At 42.7% G+C, this 20847-nt stretch overlaps 1 protein-coding gene and 2 long non-coding RNA genes across 3 annotated transcripts in view; 1 reads left to right on the top strand and 2 right to left on the bottom strand.

Annotated features, from left to right (window-relative positions):
* LOC132974944 (uncharacterized) overlaps positions 1 to 14015 on the top strand; it is a 33119-nt gene extending 19104 nt beyond the window's left edge. Inside the window, exon 2 of the long non-coding RNA XR_009673158.1 lies at positions 13905 to 14015. This is a non-coding gene — a long non-coding RNA (uncharacterized LOC132974944). The remainder of the gene's footprint in view (positions 1 to 13904) is intronic.
* The window catches only part of LOC132974897 (NACHT, LRR and PYD domains-containing protein 3-like), a 147459-nt gene that overhangs the window by 122427 nt on the left and 4185 nt on the right, over positions 1 to 20847 (bottom strand). The window lies entirely within an intron of this gene.
* LOC132974942 (uncharacterized) lies at positions 12899 to 18121 on the bottom strand. The gene is made up of 2 exons (XR_009673156.1): positions 15730 to 18121; positions 12899 to 12948 (listed from the first exon to the last, which is right to left on the bottom strand). It is a non-coding gene; the product is annotated as an uncharacterized LOC132974942 (long non-coding RNA).

Below are 20847 nucleotides of genomic sequence, written 5' to 3'. Positions count from 1 at the left end.
GTGTTAAAAGTAATTCATTATTCTCAAAGCCTACTCCTGTAATCCTACCCACTAACCACCGACCCTCACAGTCAACAAACATGGCTGCTGCTGTAGGGAGCTCCACCAAACATGATTGAGTCTCATATTTGTACTCTGAAGCTGAACTGTTAAAGTTAAATATGCAGTCAAGATTAATTTAAATGTGAAAATCTAATTTAACATTCAGACTTCATCTTGAAGCAAGTCTGTCGCTTTCTTATCTGAGCTTTTGTTACATGCAGCATTTGGTGGGGCACAAAAAACAGATTCAAGTTGCTTGTGGTCTGGTTTGCTTCTGTAGGTCATTAAGACGCTTCAGTGTTCATTTCAGATTGCAGTCTTTTTCATAACCAAGTCCTCACAGAAGCTTTAATTTATTTATTTTTTAATGAAAAGTTAAAACCCACACATCCTGAAATGATCTCAGTGAGAGAGAGGGAACCGGGTACAGCATGCAGGAAAGGAGCCACAGGTCAGAATCCAACCTGGGCCGTCCGCTTTCGGGGACTTCAGCCTCTGTATATGGGCACCAAGCACTAAAGACTACCCGCACTCCGATCAGTCTCAGGTTTGGTAGAGCCGCCTGGTCGTCACCACAGAGCTGTTGTACCTGCAGTAAAACAGATAAAAAGATGTGATGAATTATTTTCATTTCATTCACCACTTCATCTGCAATGTGTCACTTTAGAGTCAATCATCGGCTTCCCTCAAAAATATCTGGCTTCATTGCTTGTCTATGGGCGCACCAAACTGTGAGGGCGCTCACACTACTCACTGAGGTTGGGGAGGGAATCATCTCAGTGCAGAGTCAGGTGTGTGTGGCTGATTGGCTTTGATTAAGACCAGGTGTGGGGAGCTTATATATACACGCGTGACCTCCAGCACTCTGTGCTGACTCGTTATCTCACCTTCAGAGGTAGTGAGAGCGTCTTCCAGTTTCAGTCTGTATGAGCACAACCAAAACCTTTCAGTGTAATATGCTCACCATTGTCAGTCTCTCTGAGTGTTACTTTGTTCTGTGGTTTGTTTCTACTCCAGCCTTTTGTGCAGTGTAGTGGCTGGTCAATAGAGGGCGCTATAGGTCACCGCCCAACCACTCCCCAGAAAGAGAACGACAGACCATAAATATGATTTTTAAAAATTGGCTAAACATACATGTACAGTTATAAAAGGGTCAAGTATGAATTGCCCCCCAGGGACAAATAAAGTTAATTGAATTGAATTGAAGTAAATATAATGAAGTTAATAAGTAAACTGTTTCACCTGCAATAAAAAAAAGTAGATTTAAAACGTTCTACGTGTCTAAAGTTATTGATTGGTGACATGTTTACAGTCTTGGGGACTATAATTCAAAACGCTGGGTCTCCTTTGACTCACGTTATAAGTGGCACATGCTCATTTGCTCCTCTTCAATAAAAGAGATATGAGCATCGAGGAGTGCAGCAGAAATGTGCTCATACGGACATCACACACCAGCACCCAAAAAGAGGCAGAAGAGGGACATGTCCCATGAACTGAGACATGAAGATCGAGTCATGCAGCATCACTGGATCAGAGCACTGACTGTTTATAAAGATGGATCAGAGCAGCAGACCAGACGAGCATGAGTCAGCAGTATTTTTTTATTTGTCTCTACAGAGTGTAGGACACATATGCCTGTAAGCACGAGTGCAGATGGTTAAGTATGTTCAGGAAAATAGATTGATGCCTAAGTTGAAACATTTCAATGCTAATACCGTTAGCCAGTTAAAGACATTTCCCTGTATGTGTTAGCGTCAAGCTAACAAACTAAGATCCAGGCACCAGCCGCCACTGCTCTGCACCCCCGACACCCCTGATATGACTTGAATGTAGCTTCTGACGTGTTTTACCTGGAGAGGTGGGAGGAGTGATGAGCTGTCAGTCCTGTCTGGCTGAACGGACCAGAGGAGGAGGAGCACTGTGTGGAGTTCTGACTGTGACAGAGACGCTCCTGACCAGAGAGGCACAGAGACTCCTCAAGAGGAATGACGGGGATCCCTGCAAGAGCCGCATTCTGACACACACACACACACACACACACACACACACACACACACACACACACACACACACACACACACACACACACACACACACACACACACACACACACACGAATGAATGTGACAGTTTGCAGTGAGTTGCGTTTGTCCTTTCTGGTATCTACCTTAATCAGGAGTCTGTGGTTCTTCATGTCTTGTTTCCATGGCATCACGTACAGTTTAGGTATCATAGAACGTCGGGATGTGTGAGCAGGGTCGCCTCGGAGTCAATACCACAAGATAGTTAGTTTAGTGTTCAGGCTGTGTGTGTAATGAACACGTACGATGAGGTCAACAAATCTACCTGTGGTCTTTTTTTCCCTTCCTCCTCCATTTCTCTCCTATCTCTAAATAAAGGCTTAAAAAACACCAAAACACCCTTTGTTTATTAGTCTGAACCTTTATTCATGATACAGGAGTCACCCTGCTGATGGAGGGATGAACATTTTAAAAGAAAGGTTGAGAAAAAGAGCTCATTATCTTGACTCTGTTGTTACCAGTTACAGTGTAATGTCGCCCCCTAGAGGCTGCAGAGTGCATCACATGTCTAATCTTCCTGGTTCAATGAGTGGCCTTTTTTGTCTTTGTCTGAGTTTAAATGAGTTTTAACCCCAAATTAAAAGTTAATCTTCGTTTAGTTGATGATAAAGACTGAGGTTAGTTTGACCTCTTCACCTTTTAGAGGAGAAAACTGTTTCTTTAAATCTCTGTCGCTTTAACGAGCCAAACTACTTTCTTCTTCTCCTCTTGTGTCTCCCCTCTTCTTCTTCTTTGTTTGTTTGTCGTCATCTTCCTGTTGTCCACACTTCCTCTCCGCTGAGGTGGAGGTCGGAGCAGGACGTTCATGAATGAGGACGGAGGTGGTTAAGATGTCCTTTATCAAACCTGCTGATGTGTTTTAATTTTTTTATCATTCCTTCTTTACCTCAGACTGAAACTCAACCAAAGCCCTAACCCTTACAGAGGGAGATGGTGAAACGTGTCAGTGCTCATCACCTGCTGCTGCAGTGTGGAGACGTGTGTTCATACACATCACACATGACAGATTATCAGCTTTATAGCTTTAATATAATAATTAACTTAACGGGTACATGAGGCCTGACTGTCGGTGGCGGTGGGGACGAGGAGCTGACTCGAGCTGGGGTGGACTGGTAGTGTCGGTGCTCTCACTGTTTGCCTGTGGACACAGACATAGAGTCTGTTTTCTGACAGGAATTTCTAAGATGCCAATTCCTTCTGGAAGAAATCTCTGAATCAGTTGAGGAAACGGCCGTATGTGTTGTAGTAAATGTCTGTAAATAGAGGACCTTAGTGGGAGTGGCCTGCGTTGCTGTGCATTCTGGGAGCTGTTGTCTTTCATCCACATGAGCCAAAAAGACACTTTCTGCCTTTTCACAGTCAAGAAGGCAACAACTTCAAAATGTATTTCACATTTCTACATATATGACCCAATGTCAATACAGATTCATGTTTCAACAGGTGAAGTATCCCTTTAAAGAAATGATTGACGCAGCATCACAGAGAGAGAAAAAAGAGACTAGAGCGAAAGAGATAGAAACTAACGAACAAGCCAGTATGAAGTGAAGCTTATCTAGCAGTGCAGAAAAAAGGATGTAGAGGGAGGAAAAAGAGAGGTTGATGTCCAAGCTGCCAAAAGTTAGAACTTTCTTTTACAACAGTAGGCAACCGGCGGCACAGTGCTGCCCCGAAGTCCTGTGACGTCATGAACACAGGATTACAGATTCCTACAAGTGGAGACGATGAAATAAAGAAACACACACAGGAGACAAAGGAGATGAAGAGAAATACAGAGACAGAGAGGATGAAGAGAAATACAGAGACAGAGAGGATGAAGAGAAATACAGAGACAGAGAGGAAGAAGAGAAATACAGAGACAGAGAGGATGAAGAGAAATACAGAGACAGAGAGGATGAAGAGAAATACAGAGACAGAGAGGAAGAATAGAAATACAGACAGAGAGGAAGAAGAGAAATACAGAGACAGAGAGGATGAAGAGAAATACAGACAGAGAGGAAGAAGAGAAATACAGAGACAGAGAGGATGAAGAGAAATACAGAGACAGAGAGGATGAAGAGAAATACAGACAGAGAGGATGAAGAGAAATACAGACAGAGAGGAAGAAGAGAAATACAGAGACAGAGAGGATGAAGAGAAATACAGAGACAGAGAGGATGAAGAGAAATACAGAGACAGAGAGGATGAAGAGAAATACAGAGACAGAGAGGATGAAGAGAAATACAGACAGAGGAAGAAGAGAAATACAGAGACAGAGAGGATGAAGAGAAATACAGAGACAGAGAGGAAGAAGAGAAATACAGAGACAGAGAGGATGAAGAGAAATACAGACAGAGAGGATGAAGAGAAATACAGACAGAGAGGAAGAAGAGAAATACAGAGACAGAGAGGATGAAGAGAAATACAGACAGAGAGGAAGAAGAGAAATACAGACAGAGAGGATGAAGAGAAATACAGACAGAGAGGATGAAGATAAATATCAGAGTATCAGCTGTTGCAGTGAGTTGCTGTACTTCTTTCTGTAAATGTGAAACGTCATCAGGTGTTATCTGGCTGGTCGGCGTCTCGAGACACAATGGTGAACAGCAGGGTTTTTTCCAAGCTGACACGGAAGCATGGCATCAAAGTGTGTGCCAGCTCTCTGTGCAGCGTGGAGGATGTTGCTTTGGCTGTGGGAGAGCTGATCGGACATGAGTCCGTGAAGTCTGCAGCGCGTATGAATGGATCTGTTGTTTTGTTTGTAGAGAGAGTGGAACAGACACACCTGCTGGTGGAGTCTGGTATTTTTGTGAATGGGATGTTTGTGCAGGTAACACCGCTGATTCTGCCTGCAACAAAAATCACTATGTCTAATGTCCCTCCGTTTATTAGTGATGATTTTCTGTGCAGAGAGCTGTCCAGACATGGGAAGGTGGTGTCTCCTATCAGAAAAGTTTTGTCTGGCTGTAAATCGCCTCTGTTGAAACATGTTGTCTCTCATCGGAGGCAACTGTTCATGATATTGAACAACCGTAATGAGGAGTTTAATATCCGCTTTCATGTGCGAGTGGAAGATTTTGATTATGTTTTGTTTGCGACGTCCTCAAATATGAAGTGTTTCGGTTGTGGTGAAGAGGGACATGGCATTAAAGCGTGTCCTAAACGGGCCAACTCGGCTCCGCCCGAAGTCTTTAGAGGTGCAACATGTCATCCAGGGGAGGTGTCTTTTAGTCTGAGCTGCTTTTGAGCATTTTAATATAATAATTTAATGTTTTTATGAATATTTATGCTCCAAACAACGGTGCAGAGAGAAAGCGTTTCTTTTTAAAAGTCACTGAAAAATTGAAGGAATGTGGGTCATCTGATTATGTATTTTTAGGAGGGGATTTTAATTGTACAGAAAAGGAGCTTTTAGAGCGTAACCATGCAGAGCCTCATCCAGTGTCCCAGCAGGCTCTGAAGCAGCTGATCTCTTCCCATAGCCTAGTGGACGTATGGAGAAGGATGCACACAAGCTCCAGACAGTACACATGGTCCCACGTTAATGAGAACAGAATCTCCTTAGCTCGTCTTGATCGTTTTTATTGTTTTAAGCATCATTTGAGTATATTTAAAACATGTCAGATTTTACCAGTGGGTTTTACAGATCACTCTTTGCTTTTAAGTGTTTTTATTAGAAACATTTGACCTAAAAGCGCCTACTGGCATTTTAATTCAGTTTTAACTATTGATCAAAGTTTTAGAGAAGCACTAAATTATTTTTGGTTTTAGACAGAGGAAGAGTGATTTTACCTGTCTAAGGCAGTGGTGGGACCATGGAAAGATTCAAATTAAATGACTGTGTCAACAGCATACTCTCAATATTACACATGATATCGCCAGATCTATTAGAGACCTGGAGACTGATGTAGTGGAACTAGAACAAATGAGTGAGTCCACAGGAGATCGAGGATATATTGAAATCCTCAAAACTAAAAAGACGACTTTAGTCAACCTGCTGGACACCAAAGTACAAGGTGCACTGGTCCGGTCCCGAGTCCAGAATTTCACAGAGATGGATGCTCCCTCTAGCTTCTTCTTTAGCTTGGAGAGGAAACACGGGCAGAGGAAGTTGATCCACTCCCTGCTGTCAGACACGGGGCAGGAACTGAGTGAACCAGGCCAAAATCCTCTCCAAAGCGTTAGCCACTCGCCTGAGAGAAGCTATGGAGCAGGTCATCCATTGGGACCAGACGTACTGTGTGCCCGGCAGGTCAATGATAGATAATATCTATCTAATTCGAGATGTTTTGGAGGTCTGCAGTTCATTAGGCTTGAATACTGGTTTGATCTCATTAGATCAAGAAAAGGCATTTGACCGCGTTGAGCACTGCTTCCTTTGGAAAACTATGAGGAGGTTTGGGTTCTGCGCTGGTCTCATTGCCAAGATCCAGGTGTTGTATGTTGACATTGAGAGTGTGCTGAAGATTAATGGTAGCTTGTGTGCTCCTTTTAGGGTGCATAGGGGCGTTCGGCAGGGCTGTGCTCTGTCTGGGATGCTCTATGCACTCTCCCTGGAACCCCTCCTTCAGAAGATCCGTACGACTGTTCATGGTCTGCTTTTACCTGGTTTTAATAGCAATATAGTTTTATCTGCTTATGCTGATGATGGTGTTGTTTTATTAAAAGACCAACAAGATGTAAACACATTAATCAGTGTAAGTGATAAGTTTTCTGTTATGTCCTCTGCCAAGGTCAACTGGAGTAAGAGCGAAGTTGTTGCTGTTGGTGTGTGGCGTGAAAGCCTCCCTGTCCTCTCTCAAAGCCTGGTCTGGAGAAGGGATGGCTTCAAATACCTAGGCCTCTTTTTAGGAGAGGAAAATGTTGTAAAAAAGAACTGGGAAAACATAACAGAAAAAGTAGAGAGCAAGTTAGCAAAGTGGAGATGGCTACATTCCCAGATGTCTTACAGAGGCAGGGTTTTGGTTTTAAACAACCTGGTAGCCTCTTTACTGTGGCACCGGCTAGCCTGTTTGGACCCCCCATCAGGTCTGTTGGCTCAGATCCAGAGCAAAATGATTAATTTCTTCTGGACTGGTTTGCATTGGGTGCCACAGGGTGTTTTGTTTTTATCCAGAGAGGAGGGGGGGCAGGGCCTTGTCCACCTTCAGGTTACAGTTTGTTCAGAAGTTTCTAACAGGACCTCCTGACTTAGTGTGGAGGGATGTGGCCAGCTGCATATTCAGGCGAGTAAATAACCTGGGACTGGATGCTGCTCTGTTTTTAACTGATCTAAAAATGTTAAAGTTAAGTGTGCTACCTCGGTTTTATCAAGGGGTTTTTAAATCATGCACATTATTTGACTGGAAACGACTTAAATATAACTCTCTGCACTGGTTGTTGATGGGGCCTTTAGTTTGTGGTGCCAGACTGGATGTGTGTTGCAGCTCCGTACCAGGACTGATGGGGGCGCTGTGTAGCACAAGGACCGTGTCACTGAAACAACTGGTGGACTCTGAGTTCTCTGTTGGGGGTCCGTTCTGCCAGACTGGTTCAGAGAAGCCTGGAGCTGTGAAGACAGAAGCTCTCTGCTAAGGAGAAGAGCCTGCTCCGAGTGTACAGTGAGGGAGGGGTTCAACCTGACCCCACGGACATGTTCCCTGACCTCCACATCAACCCGGGGTTCACAGAGCTCAGTGGTCCCCTCCTAACTGTGAGAGACAATGAAACATTAAATCTGCACAGCGTGGACCAAAAGACTCTTTACAAAAACTGTGTAAAAAACATAAACCAGAAGAACCTGGCTGATCGAGCTGTCTCAGTGTGGACCGACAGACTCGGGGGGGGCAGGCCCCTCAGTGGAGGACTCTGTACAAACCACCTTTAAAAAAACGAACTGGTGACCTTCAGTGGAGGATTTTACACGGTGCTATTGCTGCTAATGCGTTTTTATCTGTTATTAATCCAGTTATTTTAAACGAATGTCCTTTCTGTGGTCTGCCTGAGAATGTGTTTCATGTCTTTTCTGAGTGCACCAGACTTACTGTTTTTTTTAGTTTTTTAACTGGTGTTTTTAATTCTTTTGGTGTTGTTTTTTCAGGTCCTGTTTTTATCAGTGGAATCCGTTACAGAAAAGAAACTAAATTGAAGTGCCAACTTTTGAACTTTTGAATTGGTGAAGCGAAATTAGCTATTTATATTACAAGACGAGACAAGATACAGACTGGACCTAATGTTGATGTGGTGGCCTTGTGGAGGTGCAACATTAAAGCCCGGCTAAGGCTTGAGTTCTGTTTCCACAGGACCACGGGGAACATGGAAAAGTTCCTGGAGCTGTGGGGATATGAGGAAATAATGTGTTGTGTGTCTGAAAAAGGAGAGTTGAGGTTCAAAAACTGTCTTGGCTGAGTGTTAATGTGAATGTGTTTGTTGATTGAATTTAGAAGTTTGCCTGTTTAGATTTATTATGTAAATAAAGAATTTTTTAAAAATCAAAAAAATCTTCTTCTTTAAGGTTTTATGGCGGTTGGCAAACAACGAACTGGTGCATTTCTGCCACCTACTGGTCAGGAGTGTGGATCAAAATATCTATTATGTACTACTTTCTGTAAATAATAATAATAATAACCAGATAAAAATCTATTATATCTTGTCAACCAACCGAGTTTGTCCTACAGCTTCATTTTCTAAGTTATTTTGTTAGATATCTATTAAATCAAAATATACTTTAAAGGCTTAAATACTTAAATATAATATAAATCAAGTATATCCTCTGAAAATAACTCTGTGAGTCATGACTGTCTACAATGGGTGTAACACCCGAGTCCCACTGTCTGTGATGTTTTCAGAGTTTTCAGAGTCCTATCTTCACTTTGTTTACATCGCCCGGACGGCCGGCTGACTCCTCCCCTCGTGTATAAAAGTTGTTTAATTGAGGGACTAGAGAAAAGAAGAATAACATACTGTACTCACTGCTTAACTGTGTTTCTAGATCACGCTCATTTCAGGTAAATTTACATGCAGTGTGAAGATACGAGCATAATAAAGATCGCTAGCATTAGCATGCTAACACAACAATGCAGCGCGAGTTGTTTTGGTTTCATGCTGGTGCTCAAGGGCGACATCTGCTGGATCAAAACATCACATTTAAAGACTTTAATTTCTTTCAGGTTCTCAATCATCTGTCTTCTTTTGAAACTTTATTTCTGACAGTGTCAAACAACATGTTCCACTGTCTCCTCTTGTCCACAGTAGTCATATTTGTGTTTTCCTGTTTTGAACAATGTGTTATTGAATCCAGTGTGTCCAAATCTGAGTCTTGCCACCTTTTCCTTCAGTCTCTGTTTAATAATGCTCTTCACTTCTGTTCCACTAATGCTAACTATCAAATCCATTTGAGTATTTTTTGTAGCATCCTTTGCCACCTTGTCTGCTAATTCATTTCCTTTGAAGCCTTTGTGTGCAGGTACCAATAAAAACATCATTTGACTTCTGTATAGTGTTTGTTGTCTAAATGTCTGCTGTCTGAATGACTGTAAACTGATGAGTGATGAACTTGAATCTGAACAAATGACTGATCTCAGTGTTGGTGTTGTTTTAAAAGCACCTGTACACAGTCTTAATTCCTGATATTGGATAGTATCTAGTTTTTTAAGAGTTGTGTTTGCTGCTGATCCATATACAATACAACCATAATCTCATACTGATCTTGTTTGCTTTCAGAGCAGTCTGCCCCCCACTCACTTCCAACTAAACCCCTCACAACATTTCAAACTTTCTGAACATGCAGCCCATGTAACCCTCTCATCAAACCAGAACCCTAAAAACGTAAAGTGTCTTACTCTCTCCACTTCTTGATTATACAGTTTTAATTTGACATCGCTCCCAATTCTTTTCTTTGTGAAAAACATTGTTTTTGTTCCAGGATTTTGGGGACTTTTTTGGGGGATTGTTGCGGCCTAAAACGGCTGATTTCGCTGCAGCTTTTCAAAAAAAGTTGCAATGCATGTTGTGATGTTTTTAAGACGCTCTTTTGCAATAAAATTGCGGCAGTAAGCAAAAATTGCAAAACTAGTTGCTATTTTTTAATGTAAATTTTTTTTTTACACTTTTTATTATTAAACGTATTTTCTTACACAGGCTTTGATGTGATTGAGTGATGCCTAGATTTTTAACCTGAGCAGAGCCATTAGCTTTGTGAAGTTACATATTCCTCTACCTCACTCAGCAACGTCTCTCTCTCTCTCTTCAACTGACTGACACACACAACTCGCCGGGCTTCTTTCCGCACTTGCAATCGATCTGGATGCAGCAGCCTCTGTCACTGTGATTTGTGTTCTGAAGAATGGGGTCCAAATGAGCCCATATTGGCGGTGGGTCGTGCCTTCTACCTGGGGAGATGGTGCAGAAGGGCCAGATAAAGCACACCAGTGTGGAGGGTCACCTGCTGATGTGACCCTCCAAAAGGTCGAAAGTGGACTGACTGGATTTTATTGTAGTATTTACAAGAACAACTTTCACAGAAATCTGTGTGGATCAGGGCATCTTTAGCAGTGAGGTTCAGGAATATTCAAAAGGTGCCTCTTGAAGTTAAAAAGCCTGTTTTGGAATTGTACCACATGCTCATCCTCTGGCATTGGAACATATTTTTTTAACAATGATTGACCTCACTTCAGTCTCTCCACTTTGAGATTTCCACCTTCTCCTGCCATCCCTGGGGCAGGGTCACCACTTTACATGAAGACCTGTTCAAGGGATATACAGACACATGCCTTTGGGCTGCTGCAGACAGTGCTGTCAGACATTTCTTCTATGCTTCTTCAGTTTACAATACCCAGCTTGTAGATCATATTTACCATGAACTACAAATTTAACGTGTCTTACATTGGCACGTCTCTCTCTTTTGGTCGAACAACCCAAAATGGTCTCTGACCACAGAGGAAGGCTTAGGAAATGTGTTGGTGCTCTGACACATATTACTTGTGGAGAGTAAGTAAAGTATCAGACAGTAGCCTCCTCTGTCTCTTTAGTTATTGTGTCCCTCTTGCCTGTAGTTGTTCTGCTGACATCATCCCTGAGGAGAAACTGTCTGACTGATTTAGATTCTTCATTTTGAGAGTTTCTTGGACCATTTTTCTAATGGTTTGAGAATCACATCCAATAAGCTTCTTGTCTTATTTTATTTATATATATATACACCTTTTTTATTTATTTTCTTTTTAATGTGCCATAGTACATTGTCAATACAATTACAAATAATCAAGACATAAGTACATATACAGCGTACAACATTCTTCTGATTTCTTAGATTACAGTTTAAACCTTATATCTACATAAGCTAGCCTCTGTGGACTTGTTTTTCTTTTTTTGTGGCTACTCAAGGGAGCTGTAATAAAACTATATACATCCAGAGAGAAAGTACCAAAAATAGAAGTAAATCAAGCAGTATCAGCAATTTGGCTTGCAAGACTTTTGAATAATACCAATAAAGTAATATTTAATCGTTTTGATCAGGACTGAAGTTGATCAAAAGATTTAATCTAAAAAAGCAAAAAAAAAATTAATCTGTTCTATTTTTATAGCAGATTTTTGGAAGTGAACATTTTTGTCCTTAATGACTCAAGAGGGTAGTAAATTAAACTGATGCCTGAGGGTTAAAAGTGTGTCTTATACAGCAGATTTGATGGTAATAACAGCTTATTTAAAGGACCTTCATATAAAGTGTTACCCAAGAAGAACTTAGACTGAGGTTCTGTCTGTGTTTAAACAGATGTCATGAAACACTTTAACCAGAGCTGTCTCAGTGCTGCGGTTTGGTCCAAAACCTGACTGGAAGACATCCAAACAGTCTTTCAATATCAAGAAGTTATTTAACTTCTGAAACACAGCTTTGTCTATCATTGGACCTAACAGAGGAAGATTTGATATAGGCCTGTAATTATTCATTATTGTCTAGATTGTTCTTTTCTAGTAGTGGCTTGATGACTGCTGTTTTCAGGGCCTGTGGGAAGACACCTGAGAGACAAGTTTACACTTTGTAACAGATCTGGAGCCATGACTCATGGAGCCAATATCAAGACAGCAGGAGGAGGAATTTAATTGTTTAATTGTCACTTGTTTTTTATTGGTGAGATCAGAACAATACAGACATTAAAGAAGGGGGTCCATTGTTTTTCTGTAATGTAGAACATTTAACCCCCATTACCACCCCCACCCCCCATTATCAGACCCCCCAACCATGAAACAGACCAGCTGGACAGAGTGAACAGAGTCAGCTGATCTTCAGTCAGCAGTGTTTCTCAGACCGACAGACGACACAGAGACACTGAAGAACCAGGAGACCAGAACCCAAACCCAGGATAGAGAGGTTCAGTGAATGTGGTGTTGAAGGTGTGGAGGTGGATCAGTGTGTCAGAGGAGACTCTGTAGAAGGACAGAGAGCCAGCAGGACAGTCCACATACACTGCTACTCTGTTAGAGACAGAGGAGGAGGAGGAGGAGGAGGAGGAGGAGGAGGAGGAGGAGGAGATCTGTGTTACTCTGTTATTGTGTCTGACAGAGTAACCTCTATCAGAGCAGAACAGACTCCAGGACTGATCACTTAATCCAAACCAACATTCATTACTGTTTCCTCTCCTTCTGATTCCTCTGTAACTCACTGATGCAGAAACTTTTCCTCTCCACTCGACCTCCCAGTACCAGCGACCAGTCAGACCAGTCCTACACAGCAGCTGAGAACACCAGTGTTCAAATCTGTCTGGATGATCAGGATATGACTGAAGCTCCTCCACATGTGTCACCTTGCTGTTGTTGTCAGACAGTTTCAGTTTTCTGTTCACTGTGTTTGTGTCCAGTTCCAGCTCACAGGCGTCTGATGGAGAGAACGAGACACAACACAGCTGCAGGTTATCATCTGTTCATTCATCAACAACTTTACTGACACTTACTGATAGGGGTGTAAAGGTAAACGTACTCGGACCGGACCGTTTCGGTACAGGACTGATCCGAGTACGCGCGGAACAAAAGTGCTTTAATCTGTGTTCCCACACGGACCGCAAAGCGGAAGCACACCTCAGGGTGGAGGAAGGCTGCGGCCGCTGATATGGGACACAGCTTTTAGTTAGTAACTTGTAAAAAAGTTCAAACATAAACCGTGCAAACTGTGCAGATTACTAGTTCCTCGAGTCCTGTTGGTCTGGACAGTTGCATATAACTGGGATGGAGTTCTTTTTACAGACTTACTCTTAAGTTTTGTTTTCATTTTCAGTGATGATCCCGCTCAAACTAAGAGTAAAAGGTGAGGAGGAGACGCGTCTGTGTGGGAGAATAACCTGCAGCATGAAAGAATGAACATCCTCCCTCCCCATTCCCACAATAATGGACAAAGAGACGTTGACAAGACGAGAGTAGTGTGCCGTCGTTGTTCAGCGGACATCGGGTACGTCACAGGCAACACGTCCAACTTATTAAAGCACTTGAAAAGGCACCACGCGAACGTAAACATCACTGTAAGTAGGAAAAAACAGACGGCCTTTTGTTAGTAATTCTAAACGGGCCAAAGCCATAAAAAATGCCATTGAAGTTCTTATATCGACAGAGGGAAATATTAATAGTTCTGAAACTACACTGTCCCAGATGTGATTAGGTTTATTATGTGCTCAAAGGGCATTCAAAAAACTGTTGGCTTAGTAAACTAAAAGGTGTCAGTGTAATTTAAAATAAATACTTTTACATATAGGCTATATTAATGACTTCATTTCATTCTAAAATACTTTATTTCATTCATATCTTTTATTTATTGGAGACTCTTTTGGTTGAAGGAAGCAGCATAAGTTTATTTTATGTTTAATTTAAAATGTTATTAAAAAGTAACCTGAGCAGGTGTACAAGTCTGAACTGTCGATGCTGCACTTAGTCCAATGTGTAAAAGGGAAATTATAAATGTTCCTAATAAAGAAAAAAAAACGTTACTGTAGTGAAAATGTACCAAACCAAAGCTTCAAAACTTAAATGTTTGTGTACCGTTACACCCCTACTTACTGAGAGTCAATCAAACTTACAGTTCATATTCAGCACTGAATGATGTTTGACAGCACTGAAATGTAATAATCCACTTCTAATCAAGTTCAAATGGAGTTACCATGGCAGCCAGGATGAATGGAGATCCAAATCAACAAACACATGCAGTGAATAAAGTCTGACTAATCAAAGTGCAGCACAAAGAATCTATGAACCATCTGCTGTCTCCAACTGTTCTGTCCTCAGAGGTCACATTCAGCACAAACAGGAGCCTCATTTCCACTTTCACTGTCACACACAATGTGATGGCAGCAGGAGTGTGCCACGTCCCTTTGTCCTGTCTAACTAGTTTTAAACTGTGTTTCTGAAGTCATGGAGACCATTTCTTTTCCATCCATCTAGGCTCTACAACATACATGTTTTTGTTTTAATTGAAATTTAACTGGACTGGATGAACAGATCAAAATCTGAAGAAACAGATGACAACTCAGTCCTTGTGAGTTTTTCCCTGCTTGTCTAAGGCGTAGGCCACACCGTCCCGTCCTCACCTGGCCACCTGGCCGCTGCAGGTACTAGCTTTCTTACTAGCCTGTCTCTGCCGGCCTGCTGCTGACTTGTGTATTGTTGTTGGATGTTCCTGCTGGCCTGTACTATGGTGATCGTGGACTTTACTGTGTGCCTTACTGTCTGCACAGCCAGAAGACGAGGAGGAGAGCTAGCTTATGTCTCTAAAGATATTCTGTTACTATTTCATCACTGAATTCACGTCTGGATGTTTTTGAGGAGAGAACTTGATGTTGGAGACTCTGCATATTTACATGTTTATGAAAATGAACGTCAAATCAAAAATGATTTCTGCTGTTTTTAAAGTTGATGAGCTCCACGAGCTCGACTACGAGCAGCCGGCCAGCAGCCAACATCAAAATGTGAAATGTCACAAAAACTGCATGGTGTAAAATATACATTTCTGTTGGATGTGATGAATGGTGATTTTCTATTCACTGGATTATCACTTTTATTTCAGTTTTTTATTTAATATTTAAACTCTCATGAATTTCCATCACCCTCACTTTTATCATCACTTTGTGTGACTTCCATCCTGTTGTAGTTTGAAAGGTTTGATCATAACAGAAACACAATCTGGACAGCAGCAGGCACAAACCAATAGTTACCTAACCTCTGAATTTAGCCAAGTCATAAAATCATGTTCTGATACACAAGACACACACACACACACACACACACACACACACACACACACACACACACACACACACACACACACACACACACACACACACACACACACACACACACACACACACACACACACACACACACACACACTATCTTTCCTGTTAAGAGACCAGTTGTCTGTCCAGGAAACTTCTAGGAAATGGTCTTCATATAGCACACATGTTGTAATTGCCCATAAAAGGATGATTGGGATGTTATAAAAGTTCCGGTTGAGCGAGGACGCTGCCGTGTATGTCGCCGCTTCACGATCCGTGACAAAAATCGTGTTTATTTTGTGCTATCTATGCTTCTCCCTCCTACTTATCCTCTACTAACAGTCTGCTAACAGATCGACTTTGCTGCTGCTTTCAGTTTGTGTAAACTGACAGCTACTCACCATCTATGACGATCAGCTGTTAGCGCTAGCCGCCGATCAGCTGTTAGCTTCTCGCACAGCTATCAGGATATCCTCACCAGTCTGTGATCACTGGACCCTCGCCTGCCTTATTGGTGGACCGTCCTTCTTCGTCGGCCACGTCGGCTCATTACCTGGCTTGGACCCGTCGCCCTGCGGCCCGCCACCTGTTGGCTGCCGCTTCCCCCCTACTCTGGCTCGGCTGCTGGCGGCGAAGAGGCCTGCCTGAAAACCAGACTGCCGGCTGCTGCTCTCCTGCTCAGATTGTGTCCAGACGGGTCCCCCGTCTGCCACAAAACTGGTCCTTTCCTTATCCTGGTTTGGCTCTCATTCCTGCGGTTTTCCTGACCCCGGCTGGCGCCCGGTAGCTTGCGGCTTTCAGCCTGCGGCTAGCAGCTGCTCTCCCTGCTGCGGACATGGTACTACTAACATACTCCGCTCTGCAACTCCGGAATCTCGCCTGTCACTTCTCTCCGGACAACCTTGCTTCCATTAAATCTTTCGGACTCCTGCGCCGTCCTCACTACGTGCATAGGGCTGCCCGATGCAAGTTTGTTTACACTGACCATGCTATCCCCACTGTAGTGTCTGACCGGCACCATCATCACAACAAATCACACGAGCACACCAGAAACCTGATACCTGTTGTTGTGTGTGTTGACAGAACCACTCCTCTCTCCCCCTCTGCTTCAGAATACACCACCGCCTCATTTATGCTGCAGAATGCTCGCTCCCTTAACAACAAAGCAAACCTATTTCACTAAATATCAAACTTTACTGACAGATCCACGTCATCAGAATCATTCAAACCGATGGTTTTATTTAGGCTATAATCACGCATGTAGTGAGCCGTTTCCAATAAGTAACTTTCATTATGACAATATATAAAAAATAAAAATAAAAATAAAATAAAAGTCCTCCACATACATATTGTATCAGCGCCGTCTCGCCTTCATTATCGCGGACGGACCTCAGAGGACCGGACTTATACACTTATGTAATCACTGATGTAGAGTTAAACATTAGACTAACACAAAGACCATAGAGCCTCCAGTTTTCATTAATATATTTCAATATCTTGCATTTATCATCAATTGTGATTTTTAGTTTTAATAAAGAGTGCACAGAGACATGGCGATGGCTTCACACATTTCACCTCCTCCATACTCAGCACATCTTCATCAGCTGCATGTATTTATTCTGTAGATAATTCAAGTGTGGACATTAAGTCGGGGCATCTCTGACACGATCATTAAGCCATATATTTGATCATAATTAGTCACAGTGCAGACGGAGATGCCCACGAAAATATGTGGCCAACAATTAAAAGTTTTTGTTCGTTGATCAAACCTTTGATTAATAATATGATATAGTGAGGGAGAATGCTGACTGACGTGTCCTCTCTGCCACTATATGAAGAAATCAGTGTGGGTCCTGTAAACATGTAAACATTGCAGATATACTCGTGCGTAATGATGAACGGTGGATGTTTTGGCACATAGGACAGCGTGAATGCAGCAGCTACATGGTGTCATTCTCTGAATTTTCATCAGTTTGTGATCCTCCTGCTGCAGCAAATTACCGATATGTCCATTTTATCCTTCACTTCATTCACAAGTTCCTTTGTTTCTGGGTCAGAAAGTTTAGTTTCTTCGTCTAAACTTCCGTTTTCGCGATCCAGCGCTGGAAACCTTTGATCTGCCCCCTCGTTTGTTTGTATGCATTTTCATTCACGAGCTGCTTTGCATTGACCGTTTATGGTTGAATGTGGGCATGTAGAGGGCGGAACATGGGACCAATCTACGTGCGCATATTTCCAGGTGGATCATGATCTATAAAGGGAACATTGCGTGCAGGTGTGCGTACGAACGGTTTTATAAATCTGAATCATTTTGTGCGCACGCCATTTCAGGGTTTTTGGCACATGTACATTTTTATGTATGAATTTTACACACTCTTTTATAAATGAGACCCCTGGTCATTTTTAAAAACCTCCTCAAACACCATCTGATCAGCAAAGCATTCAGCCTCATCTAACACTCCCCTCAGCTGACCACCCACTCCCTTTCTCCTTCATCTGTTTGTCTAGTGTTTCTATCCTCTCTCTTCTCTGTTTGTGTTTTTCTATTCCTCTCTTGTTGTCTCCCATTACGCCCCCCCCCCCCCCCCCCCCCACACACACACACTTTGTAAAGCATCCTTAGGTTTCATGAAAGGCGCTATTTAAATCTAAGTTATTGTTATTAACTTCTCAGAGAGAAATAAACAGATCCTTGATTCACAAGCCATAGTCTCTGTCTGATTGTTCAAGAGCATTTACTCTTCTACACTCCAACATGTGCTGCTGTGTTCTGATGAAGAGAAATGAAAACACACTCACACTTCCTCAGACCAGGATCCAGTCTGTGCAGTCCACTATGGTCCAACCTGGAGGAAGAAACCAGATCAGAATCTATTTCATACATCGTCATTTAAATCCAGCATCAGACAAGAAGCAGAGTTCATCATTCAGAAAGAGTGAGACAGCTTCTGTGTGTCTGTCTGTACCTCAGTGTCTCCAGTCTGCAGTGTGGATCCTCCAGTCGGGCAGACAGCAGCTTCTCTCCTCGTTCTCCTGGATGATTGTAGCTCAGGTCCAGCTCTCTCAGGGGGGAGGAGCTTAGAGCTGAGGCCAGAGACATACAACCTTCTCCTGTGATCAGACAGTTTGACAGACTACACACACACACACACACACACACACACACACACACACACACACGCACGCACGCACGCACACACACACACACACACACACACACACAAACAATATGCTTAACATCCATTGGTCCATTCTTCACTGTTTTATCAGTAACATCCTGTCATAACCATGCAGCTGAACAGAATAGACTTCATAATCTGATACTAATCAATATTTACTCTGGTGACAAATAGTGATGGTAAGACAGAGCATGAGATAAACACACAGACTGCTTTGACATCAGCAGTGATGTAGAAACAGTTCTGAACTGTTTCATCTGAAAAAAAGATTCTTTAGTTCTTTATGATCCAAACATTATCCATGGTTTGTTTGTTGGTGGGGAAAAAACTTCATATTTAACTTTCTTTATTCCAGTCCAGCTTCCTCAGACTAAAAGACTGAGAGCTATAGAACGAGCTCAGAGCTTTACAGCTTTAATGTGGAAACATACAGGTCCATTTAATAAATGATTCAACAGGAAAACATTATGTTAGAGGAATAATCTGGATCAGCTGCATACTAACCTGAGAGTGTCCAGTCTACAGAGTGGACTCTTTAAACCAGTAGACAGCAGCTTCACTCCTGAATCCTGCAGGTTGTTGTTGCTCAGGTCCAGCTCTCTCAGACTAGAGGACTGGGAGCTGAGGACTGAGGACAGAGCTTCACAGCTTCTCTCTGAGAGGTTACAACCACTCAGCCTGAAGAGGATTCAGAAGAACACAAATCAATTACAAACTATAGTTGTTATTTCTGAATAAAGAGAACTACAGTTAACCTGGATAGTTATGTGAGCACGTACAGAGCTTTGTTTGAAGCTTTGATCACAGGCAGCAGCCTCAGAAGAGCCTCCTCTGAAGCAGAGTATTTCTTCAGGTCAAACACATCCAGATCTTTTTCAGATGACAGTAAGATGAAGACCAGAGCTGACCACTGAGCAGGAGACAGTTTATCTGTGGAGAGACGTCCTGATCTCAGGGACTGTTGGATCTCCTCCACTAGAGAACGATCATTCAGTTCATTCAGACAGTGGAACAGATTGATGCTTTTCTCTGCAGACAGATCCTCACTGATCTTCTCCTTGATGTACTTGACTGTTTTCTGATTGGTCTTTGAGCCACTTTCTGTGTGTGTCAGCAGACCTCGTATGAGATTCTGATTGGTCTCTAAAGAAAGACCGAGGAGGAAGCGGAGGAACAAGTCCAAGTGTCCATTAGGACTCTGTAAGGTCTGGTCCACAGCACTCAGATATAAAGGTGTTGGGTCAGGTTTTTCTCTGAATAATTTAGACCACCTGGATGTTGTTTGTTCTTCTGACATCAGATTGACTCCAGAGTTGATGAAGGTCAGATGGACATGAAGAGCAGCCAGAAACTCCTGAACACTCAGATGGATGAAGCAGAACACCTTGTCCTGGTACAGTCCTCTCTCCTCTTTAAAGATCTGTGTGAACACTCCTGAGTACACTGAGGCTTCTCTGATATCGATGTCACACTCTGTCAGGTCTGAGTCATAGAAGATCAGGTTTCCTTTCTGCAGCTGCACAAAAGCCAGTTTTCCTAGAGACTCAATCATCTTCCTGCTCTCTGGACTCCAGTGTGGATCTGTCTCAGCTCCTCCATCATACTTGATGTTCTTCAGTTTGGACTGAACCACCAGGAAGTGGCTGTACATCTCAGTCAGGGTCTTGGGCAGCTCACCTCTCGTTCTGGTCTTCAGCACATCCTCCAGAACTGTAGCAGTGATCCAGCAGAAGATTGGGATGTGGCACATGATGTGGAGGCTTCTGGATGTCTTGATGTGGGAGATGATTCTGTCGGCTTCCACCTCATCTCTGAACCTCTTCCTGAAGTACTCCTCCTTCTGTGGGTCAGTGAACCCTCTGACCTCTGTCACCATGTCAACACACTCAGGAGGGATCTGATTGGCTGCTGCAGGTCGTGTGGTTATCCAGAGGCGAGCAGAGGGAAGCAGTTTCCCCCTGATGAGGTTAGTCAGCAGCACATCCACTGAGGTGGACTCTGTGACATCAGTCAGGGTCTTGTTGTTTTTAAAGTCCAGAGGAAGTCGACACTCATCCAGACCGTCAAAGATGAACACAACCTGGAACTCTTCAAACCTGCAGATTCCTGCTTCTTTGGTTTCAGGAAAGAAGTGATGAACAAGTTCCAACAGGCTGAACTTTTTCTTCTTCAGCACATTCAGCTCTCTGAAAGTGAATGGAAATGTGAAGTGTATGTTCTGTTTGGCTTTGTCTTCAGCCCAGTCCAGAGTGAACTTCTGTGTTAAGACTGTTTTCCCGATGCCAGCCACTCCCTTTGTCATCACTCTTCTGATTGGTTCATCTCTTCCAGGTGAGACTT

The sequence above is a fragment of the Labrus mixtus genome, chromosome 5, assembly GCF_963584025.1.
Source record: "Labrus mixtus chromosome 5, fLabMix1.1, whole genome shotgun sequence".
NCBI lineage: Eukaryota > Metazoa > Chordata > Actinopteri > Labriformes > Labridae > Labrus > Labrus mixtus.
Note: the sequence above shows the minus strand (reverse complement) of the source record. Positions and strands in the feature narration are given on the sequence as shown.